This window comes from Anolis carolinensis, unplaced genomic scaffold, assembly GCF_035594765.1.
Source record: "Anolis carolinensis isolate JA03-04 unplaced genomic scaffold, rAnoCar3.1.pri scaffold_9, whole genome shotgun sequence".
NCBI classification, from domain to species: domain Eukaryota; kingdom Metazoa; phylum Chordata; class Lepidosauria; order Squamata; family Dactyloidae; genus Anolis; species Anolis carolinensis.
The window spans coordinates 28,683,698-28,694,258 of NW_026943820.1; positions in this window are offsets into that span (position 1 = coordinate 28,683,698).

Sequence of the window (10,561 nt, forward strand, 5' to 3'; positions counted from 1 at the left end):
GTTTAATCATGGAAGGGAAGTACGATTGATTGCTCTTTCTGGACTTTGGAAGGACTCAAAATAAATATTAGTTATACATACATATATATATAGTTATACATATATATAACATACATAAATGATGCACACACACACATATATATATATGTGTGTGTGTGTGCATCATTTATGTATGTTATATATGTATATCATGCATGTATATGTTTATATGTACAGTATATTGTGTGTATATATGTGTGTGTGTGTATATATATATATATATATATGTCTGCATATATATATATACAAACATATATCCACACACACACATACATATGAATCTCACCACATATATGTGTGTATATATATGTGTGTATATATACATACATATACAATTACATATAAATCCACATGATAAACACACGTATAAATGTATGATATGCATATAGGTATATATGCATATAAATATAAATACATATATGATACACACATAAAATATATACACATATACATATATAATATACATAAATTATATACATATAAATACACACATTATATATATATATATATATAAGTGTACACATATAATATGCATGTATATACAAGTATATAATATACATATATGATATACACACATTTATGATACACATAATATTTACACATATACATATATAATACACAGAAATACACATATACATATATAATATACATAAATTATATACATATAAATACACATATATATATATCTCTTATAAGTGTGCACACATATATAAATACACACGCATACATAATATACATACATGATATAAACATACATATATGATACATATAATATGCATATAAATACAAACATAATATTGATATATACACACACTTATACATATATAATATGTATGTATACACATAAATGCACATACATAATATACATATATAGATATTTTATATAAACACATATACATATACATTAATTATACACACATATAATATACATACATATATGCACACATAAATATATACACACACACACACATATAAATGCCTATGTCTTTAAAAGCACCCAAAGTGGGACAAAAGAGAATTAAGTGTCAGTATCCCTGCTAAACTGGGACCATTGGAGGGTTTAATAATGTTAATAATATTTTAATAATATCATTAATCCAATTACTAGTGGATCCAAGCCTTAGAAAGGTTTGATAAGAGTCAATATTGGGACAAAGCTTAATTAAAGCCTGACATTTCAGCATTGCTTTTTCCCCCAAACACTTTTGCATTGCATTCTGAATGACCAAAAAGAGAGCAATTTTTCAGTGCAAATCATTCTTTTTAAATAAAAAAGAACGACACACTGACTATCATGGCATTGACTCCTCCACTTTAATTACAAAAAACCAAACAAAAAACCATCGTTATTATTTTTAAAATGTGGTTTAAAATAGAGATGGTCCATTTTTTCACCTTCAGCATGGAAGCATTTTGCACCTTTGACATTACAGTATATTGAATGGGCCGGTGCTGGCACCAAGCGTTTTGTAGGGGCCTTGCTCCATCTTCCCTCCGATTATCTACTTTGATCTGGATTATATGGCAGTGTAGATTCACGCAGAAATAATCCTTAGAACGTGCTCTTGAACTACCACTATTCACTTTTCTACATAATCACCAGACAATGGGATACATTTCAGCTAACAATAAACACATTTTCTGAAGCCGTCACGGAAGAAGTCGACGCTCTGTTTCCACAACCGCCGTCTCGCAGGACCCATCGTGCACAGATCTTCCGACACCCAAGGAAAGCCATAATGTGACCCACACGTTCTTGTGAAATGCTGATTGTGCTTGAAATTTCTCTCTGAGTCATAGAATCATAGAGTGAGACGACGATCGTCCTGAATCAATCTGTCAACCATTTCGTCTGCGCAGGGTTCCATACTTTGCACTTTAACAACACAACCGTTCAATGCTAAGGCTTCTCCGTCTGCGCAGGTTCCATACTTCACCCTTTAACAACACAACCGTTCAATGCTAAGGCTTCTCCGTCTGCGCAGGTTCCATACTTCGCCCTTTAACAACACAACCGTTCAATGCTAAGGCTTCTCCGTCTGCGCAGGGTTCCATACTTCGCATTTTAACAACACAACCATTCAATGCTAAGGCTTCTCCGTCTGCGCAGGTTCCATACTTCGCCCTTTAACAACACAACCGTTCAATGCTAAGGCTTCCCAGTCTGTGCAGGGTTCCATACTTTGCACTTTAACAACACAACCGTTCAATGCTAAGGCTTCTCCGTCTGCGCAGGTTCCATACTTCGCCCTTTAACAACACAACCGTTCAATGCTAAGGCTTCTCCGTCTGCGCAGGTTCCATACTTCGCCCTTTAACAACACAACCGTTCAATGCTAAGGCTTCTCCGTCTGCGCAGGGTTCCATACTTCGCACTTTAACAACACAACCATTCAATGCTAAGGCTTCCTGCCAAATGGAACTCACTGTAGAGGAGAGTCTACTGAACAAGCCAGGACCTGCCGCAGACCAGGACTGCCATCTGTATTAATCTCCTGCAATGGGAGAATTTATTCATGACTGTTTGTTCACTGATGGGTCTATGGACCGTAAATATAACCGTATGTATGTATGTGTATGTAAGTAAAATGCATTGAACCACCATGCCGAAAAAACAAAAGAACAACTTTGGAAGTGCTGTCATTTTTCGGGAACCGATTTGCATTTTTGTCAGACAAAACAGAAAGAGAACGCAAGAATCCAAAGCCACCCATCGGCTTGTGTGGCGGCCGGTCCCTTTTCCTTCCTCGTTGCTGTAATTATTTCCACTGATTTCCAGGATCAGAGAAGAAAGGAAGGTGCCCGAGAGTTCGCTTCTGAAAGGGAAGAAGACACGAGCCTCTCCGTTTCATGATGCGGAGGATGGCCCTCAGCCTTCCTTGGGAGTGGAATCAAGAGGGTTGTTTTCCGCTTTGAAAGTCGGGGAGAAAACAAAACAGCCGAAAGAATGTTCTGATGTTCGGTGGCGGTTTTTGATGCCTTCCTCCCAGGAAAAGAAAAAGACGGAAGACGAGACCCTGGTTGACAGGTGAAGAACGCTCCGGGCGGCAACAGCATACCTGGCCAAGCCTTTGAAGATCACATTTTAGGTGAGTTTCTGTAGCAAGGCTGGATGGGAGAAACTAAGGCTGAGATACTTGGCTGTAAAATATATTTGTGCAGGATATTTGGCATGATCAGCCCTATAAAGGAGCATTGCTCCAGATGTGGCCCACTTGGGGTGCATCTACACCCGAGATTTAATGCAGTTTCACACTATTTATTTCCCACATTTATATCCCGCCCTTCTCACCCGAATAATAATAAAAATAAAACTTTATTTATACCCCACCACCATCTCCCCGAAGGGACTCCTATTATTACCATGGCTCTATGCTATTCAATCCTGGGAGTTAGAATTAACTTTTAAAACTTGGAATACGTTTTAGTGAATTTTAATTGTGAATTTTTGAAATAATGTAGAGACTCCCTTATCCAACCTTTGCTTATCCAACGTTCCGTATTATCCAACACAGTCTACCTTTTAGTAGCCAATGTTAATGTTGTAGTTAATGTTTTCAATATATTGCAATGTTTTGGTGCTAAATTTGTAAGTACAGTAATTACTACATCATGTTACCGTGTATGAAACTGCTTTTTCTGTTGATTTGTTGTAAAACATGATGTTTTGGTGCTTAATTTGTGAAATCATAACATAATTTGACATTAATAAGATTTTCCTTAATCCTTCCTTATTATCCAACATTTTCACTCATCCAACGTTCTGCCGGCCCATTATGCAGTCACCCCTCCGTAATCTGCTGAGAGAATCCTTTGAGAACAGAAAGGGACTTCTTGCTCTTGCACATTATCTATATATATATATAAATGTAATGTGCATTTTTCCCATAGAGTAAACAACAAAACCACTGAACCAAATCACACCAAATTTGGCTGCAAAAGACATAGCCACCCAAACAATGTCTTTCAATAAAAAAACAAAACCAAAAAGTCCAAATTACAGAGGATGAGGAAGAGCCGTTCTCCCCCTGGCTGCCAGTCAGAAAGGTAGACTCCGCTCCGCTCAATTTGTGTCCTAGTAACGCCCTCAGCCACAATGGCCGAGGGTTCACTTAGGCCTTTTCCACACTGCCTATAAAATACAAATTATCAGATTTGAGAACAGAAAGATCAGGCAAATCCCTCTGGCTGTTTCCCAAACCAGATAATTGCCAAAACCCATTGTTCATGTATATGTAGAGATAGGTGACTTCTTTGCCAGTCCAGATGAACCCAAACCTGTTCTTCTAGTTACTGTATATGGTTCGCTTGAAGCCGAGAGATTGCTCCCATGATTCTATGCCATTGAGCCATGGCAAAGTGGGGCCAAAGCGCATTGATCGGACACTGTAGATGCAGCCTTATGAGTTCCTCCCTTCCGCTAAACATACATTCCACAACATGGTATGCTTTCAACAGGACTTCCCATAAAGAGTTCAAAGAACGGCAACAATACAGCGGAGAGATGGGGAAACCCGTTGGTTAGCGAACCCACCGGTGGAGGGAATTCATTCAGTGGGAAGAGCTTGGCCAAACAGCGGCTCAACAGGGGACACGGGGAACGGCAAATATTTTAAGGAGATTAAACATCAAAGCCAGAGGATGAATTATTTAGAGTGGTCCAAGGGAGTTAGGAGGGAACGGTGGGATGGAATTAAGTAAAGCAGGAGGAAGGACGGGAGGAAAAACAGAGAGAGATGCTGCCGCTGCTGCTATCGCTGCATTAGAGAATCCTCCTCCTAAGAAAATAATAATAATAATAATAATAATAATAATAATCTTTATTTATACCCCGCCACCATCTCCCCAATGGGGACTTGGGGCGGCTTACATGGGGCCATGCCCAGAACAATCTATATATATAAAAGAGTGATGGTATCATGGCGACCCACAAAACAACAAAACTACAGCCCCCCCAACCTCGAAATTTGACGACACAACCCATCATCCACAGCTCTAGGTTGATACAACAAAAAGAAAAGAAAAATAAAGTCCTAATTAGAGAGAGAGGAATAATTGCTTTTATCCAATTGCTGCCAGTTAGAAGGCTAAGCTCCTCCAACTTGGTCTCCTAGCAACCCAATAAAAATAATAAAAAACACTAAAAAAAAAATTAAAAACGCTAAAAAATTAATACAATTAAATACTATAATAACAGAAAATAACTAAAAATAATACAAGAAAATAATAAAATATAATAAACAAAAAGATAACTTACAATAAAATTAATTTAAAAAATACAAATAACGTCAAATAAAAATTACACAACAATTTTTAACCAATACCACCACCACTTTGCCACAGCAACGCGTGGCTGGGCACAGCTAGTACAATATAACAGAATATAAATAGAACAACAAATCAAAACACATTGAACAATACAATAAATGATAATATACACTCCATAGAAGGAAGGAAGGAAGGAAAGAAGGAAGGAAAAGGGGAAGGGAAGGGAAAGAAGGAGGGAAGGGGAGGGAAGGAAAGAAATATGCCCAAATGTGAACTCCAAACTGTAGTATAGATCCAGCCTATATTGTTTGGCATGACTTTAATTGCCTTGGCCTGATGCTATGAAACACTAGGAGTTATAGTTTCACAAGATATTTAGCCTTCAATTCCAAACGACAACTTCCTTGATTGCATAGCATTGGGCCAGGGGAGTTAAAGTGGGCTCCAACTGCATTAATTCTACAGTGCAGATCCGCCTGAGGAGAGGAATACCTTTGCGCCTGAGGAGCAGAAACACCTTTGCGCCCGCCAATCTCTTTCTTCCCTGTGACTTGATGCCGGGCGACTGCTTCTGGAAGCCAGACACCGGCTGACAATGTGGATCTTTATTAGGCAAATGCGGCCCTGCAAGGGGAAGCGCATGGTGAGTTAGCGCTGCCAGTTTGCATGATGGACGGAGCTTGAGATGACATTTATCTTCTGGAGTGAGTCTCCTGACGTTATCCCGAGTGGCAGAGACACTAGTGGACTGGCAAGTGTTCGCTCAGGAGTGAAGGGGAAGGCCGGATCGGGGGAACGGCCCACAAGGGATCCTTTCTTCCGTAATTATAACAGACACAGGCACAAAAGGACATAATAATAATAATAATAATAATAATAATAATAATAATAATAATAATACATCACACAGTCCTAAATGCTTGGGAAGTGTTCCACTTGTGATTTTGTGATACGAAATCCAGCATATAGATCTCGTTTGCTGTGTCATACTATGTCTTTGTGTCAATAATAATAATGATAATAATTGAGCTTGCTTTTGAGAATTTTTTTTCCAGCAAAGAATACACAAAAAGGGTCAGAAAAATTCTCAAAAGCAAGCTCAATGGAGGCAACACCATCAAGGCCATAAACACCTGGGCCATACCTGTCATAAGAAATACTGCTGGCATCATAAATTGACCACAGGTGGAACTGGACAATTTGGACAGAAAAACAAGAAAACTCATGACCATTCATCCTTCCCTGCACCCTCGCAGTGATGTTGACCGGCTGTATCTGCCTAGAAGATCAGGGGGCAGAGGACTCTTACAAGTCAAACAAGCAGTCAAAGAAGAAGAACCTGCCCTGGCAGAAGATGTCAAGCTAAGTGAAGAACCTGCTTTGATTGAAGTCAAAAATCAGAAACTCCTCAAAGCACAGCAGACAAAGAATCAGTACAAGAAAACCGCACTACAAACTAGAGCTGACAGCTGGCACAACAAAACACTGCATGGAAAGTTCCTTGACAAAATTGAAGGAAAAGCTGAATAAGGAGAAGACCTGGCTCTGGCTCACGAATGGGACCCTGAAGAAGGAGACAGAAGGCCTGATCCCTGCAGCCCAGGAGCAAGACATCAGGACAAAGGCCATTAATAATAATAATAATAATAATAATAATAATAATAATAATAATAATAATAATAGAAGACCTGGCTCTGGCTCACGAATGGGACCCTGAAGAAGGAGACAGAAGGCCTGATCCTTGCAGCCCAGGAGCAAGACATCAGGACAAAGGCCATTAATAATAATAATAATAATAATAATAATAATAATAATAATAATAATAGAAGACCTGGCTCTGGCTCACGAATGGGACCCTGAAGAAGGAGACAGAAGGCCTGATCCTTGCAGCCCAGGAGCAAGACATAAGGACAAAGGCAATTATTATTATTATTATTATTATTATTATTAATAATAATAATAATAATAGAAGACCTGGCTCTGGCTCACGAATGGGACCCTGAAGAAGGAGACAGAAGGCCTGATCCTTGCAGCCCAGGAGCAAGCCATCAGAACAAAGGCAATTAATAATAATAATAATAATAATAATAATAATAATAATAATAGAAGACCTGGCTCTGGCTCACGAATGGGACCCTGAAGAAGGAGACAGAAGGCCTGATCCTTGCAGCCCAGGAGCAAGACATCAGGACAAAGGCAATTATTATTATTATTATTAATAATAATAATAATAATAATAATAATAGAAGACCTGGCTCTGGCTCACGAATGGGACCCTGAAGAAGGAGACAGAAGGCCTGATCCTTGCAGCCCAGGAGCAAGACATCAGGACAAAGGCAATTAAGGCCAAGATTGAAAAATCAGCTGATGACCCAAAATGCAGACTGTGCAAGGAAACCGACGAAACCATGGATCATCTCCTCAGCTGCTGTAAGAAAATCCCACAGACAGACTACAAACAGAGGCACAACTATGTGGCCCAAATGATTCATTGGAACGTATGCCTCAAGTACCACCTCCCAGCAGCAAAGAACTGGTGGGATCACAAACCTGCAAAAGTCTTGGAAAATGAACATGCAAAGATACTGTGGGACTTCCGAATCCAGATTGACAAAGTTCTGGAACACAACACACCAGACATCACAGTTGTGGAAAAGAAAAAGGTTTGGATCATGGATGTTGCCATCCCAGGTGACAGTCGCATTGATGAAAAACAACAGGAAAAACTCAGCCGCTCTCAGGACCTCAAGGTTGAGCTTCAAAGCTTGAGAAAAAGTGCCTGACACCAGAGGGCAGTGTTTTTATATTATTATGAAGATTCTCTCTTATGTGCTGCTAATTTATTTCCCCTAAAAACAGATTATGAAATGCTACATATAGTCCTGGATCTACCATATGATGCATATTGAATCTGCATTGTATGGTCAGTGTAGACCCATACAATGCAGTTAAATGCAGTTCAGTGTAAACACATATACAGTAGAGTCTCACTTATCCAACACTTGCTTATCCAATGTTCTGGATTATCCAATGCATTTTTTGTAGTCAATGTTTTCAATACATTGTGATATTTTGGTGCTAAATTCGTAAATACAGCAATTACAACATAACATTACTGCGTATTGAACTACTTTTTCTGTCAAATTTGTTGTATAACATGATGTTTTGGTGCTTAATTTGTAAAATCAAAGCCTAATTTGATTATAATAGGCTTTCCCTTAATCCCTCCTTATTATCCAACATATTCGCTTATCCAACATTCTGCCGGCCCATTTATGTTGGATAAGTGAGACTCTACTGTAATGAAGTTCAATGCAATTAGAGCCATCTAATGCAGTTTCATGCAGTTAAACACATACAATGCAGTTCAATGCAATTAAACCCATATAATGCAGTTGGATGGAATTAAATCCATACAATGCAGTTCAATGCAGTTAGGCCAATATAATGCAGTTTGGTGCAATTAAACCTATATAATGCAGTTGGATGGAATTAAATCCATATAATGCAGTTCAATGCAGTTAGGCCAATATAATGCAGTTTGGTGCAATTAAACCCATATAATGCAGTTGGATGGAATTAAATCCATACAATGCAGTTCAATGCAGTTAGGCCAATATAATGCAGTTCTGTGCAATTAAACCTATATAATGCAGTTGGATGCAGTTAGACCCATAATAAAGCAGTTCAATGCAATTCGACAATGTGCACCCAGGCACCCATGGCATTGCATAAGCAATTCCCCTTCCATACTACAACTCCCAGCATTTCATACATCGAGCCTGGATCTACACTGCCATATAATGCACCTTGGAACTGCTCTATATGCTCAATGTGGACCCATATAATGCAGTTCAGACTATATTATATCGGTCGACATTGGACATATAGTACAGTTTGAAACCACATTATATCGTCAATGTAGACCCATATCATGCAGTTCAAGGCAGTACAGTTCCGAACTATATAATACCATTCAATGTATTTCAGTGTAAACCCATATAATGCATTATACATTATATGGGTCTACACTGGTCATGTAATACAGTTTGAAACTGCATTATATGGTCAATGTAGACCCATATAAAGCAGTCCATATAATGCAACCCATAGAATGCATTTCAATGCAGTTGAGATTACATTATATAGGTCTCCACTAACCATATAATACAGTTTGATACCATATTCTATGGTCATTGTAGACCCATATCATGCAGTTCAATGCAGTCCAGTTCAGACCTATAGAATGCAGTTCAATGCAATTGAGATTGCATTATATAGTCTACACTGGCCAAATAATACAGTTTGAAACCGCATTCTATGATCAGTGTAGACCTATTTAATGCAGTTCAATGCAGTTCAGTTCAGCCCCATAGAATACAGTTCAATGCAATTGAGATTGCACTATATAGATCTATAGTGAACATTTAAAACTGCATTACATGATCAATGTAGACCCAATTAATGGAGTTCAATGCAATTGAGATTGCATTCTATGGGTCTACATCGACCATATATAAAACTGTTTGAAACTGCATTACATGATCAATGTAGATCCATTTAATGCAGTTCAATGCAATTGAGATTGCATTATATGGGTCTACACTGATCATATAACACTGTTTGAAATTGCATTATATGGTCAATGTAGATTCATTTAATGCAGTTCAATGCAAATGAGATTGCATTATATAGGTCTACACTGAACATATAAAACTGTTTAAAACTGCATTACATGATCCATGTAGACCCACTTAATGCAGTTCAATGCAATTGAGATTGCATTATATAGGTCTACACTGAACATATAAAACTGTTTAAAACTGCATTATATGGTCAATGTAGACCCATATAATGCAGTCCATATAATGCAAGACATAGAATGCAGTTCAGACATAATATGGGTCTCTGCATTATATGGCAGTATAGATCCACTGCCGCGGTGGTTCAAGTGGCATCAAACCGCATTAAATCTGCAGTGTAGACGAAAGAAGGACCTTACAAAGCTGAAGCTTTCCTTCTTTCTGGGGCGACGATGAAGGGGAAAGCATGCAAACAAACCCCGAACTCCTTCCAAAAGAGAGAGAAAAAGGCATTGAAGCCAGTGCAGAAAGCACTCGCTGCCACAAGTGCCGGGGGCCAATGCATTTGATGCGCAGCCTTCCTATTTTTCAAAACCCGGCTTGAGAGGAGCCGCGAGGCCTGGGGCGGCGGAGGCCTTCATGCTGGGAATGTGGCGGGGAAATGCGTCAGT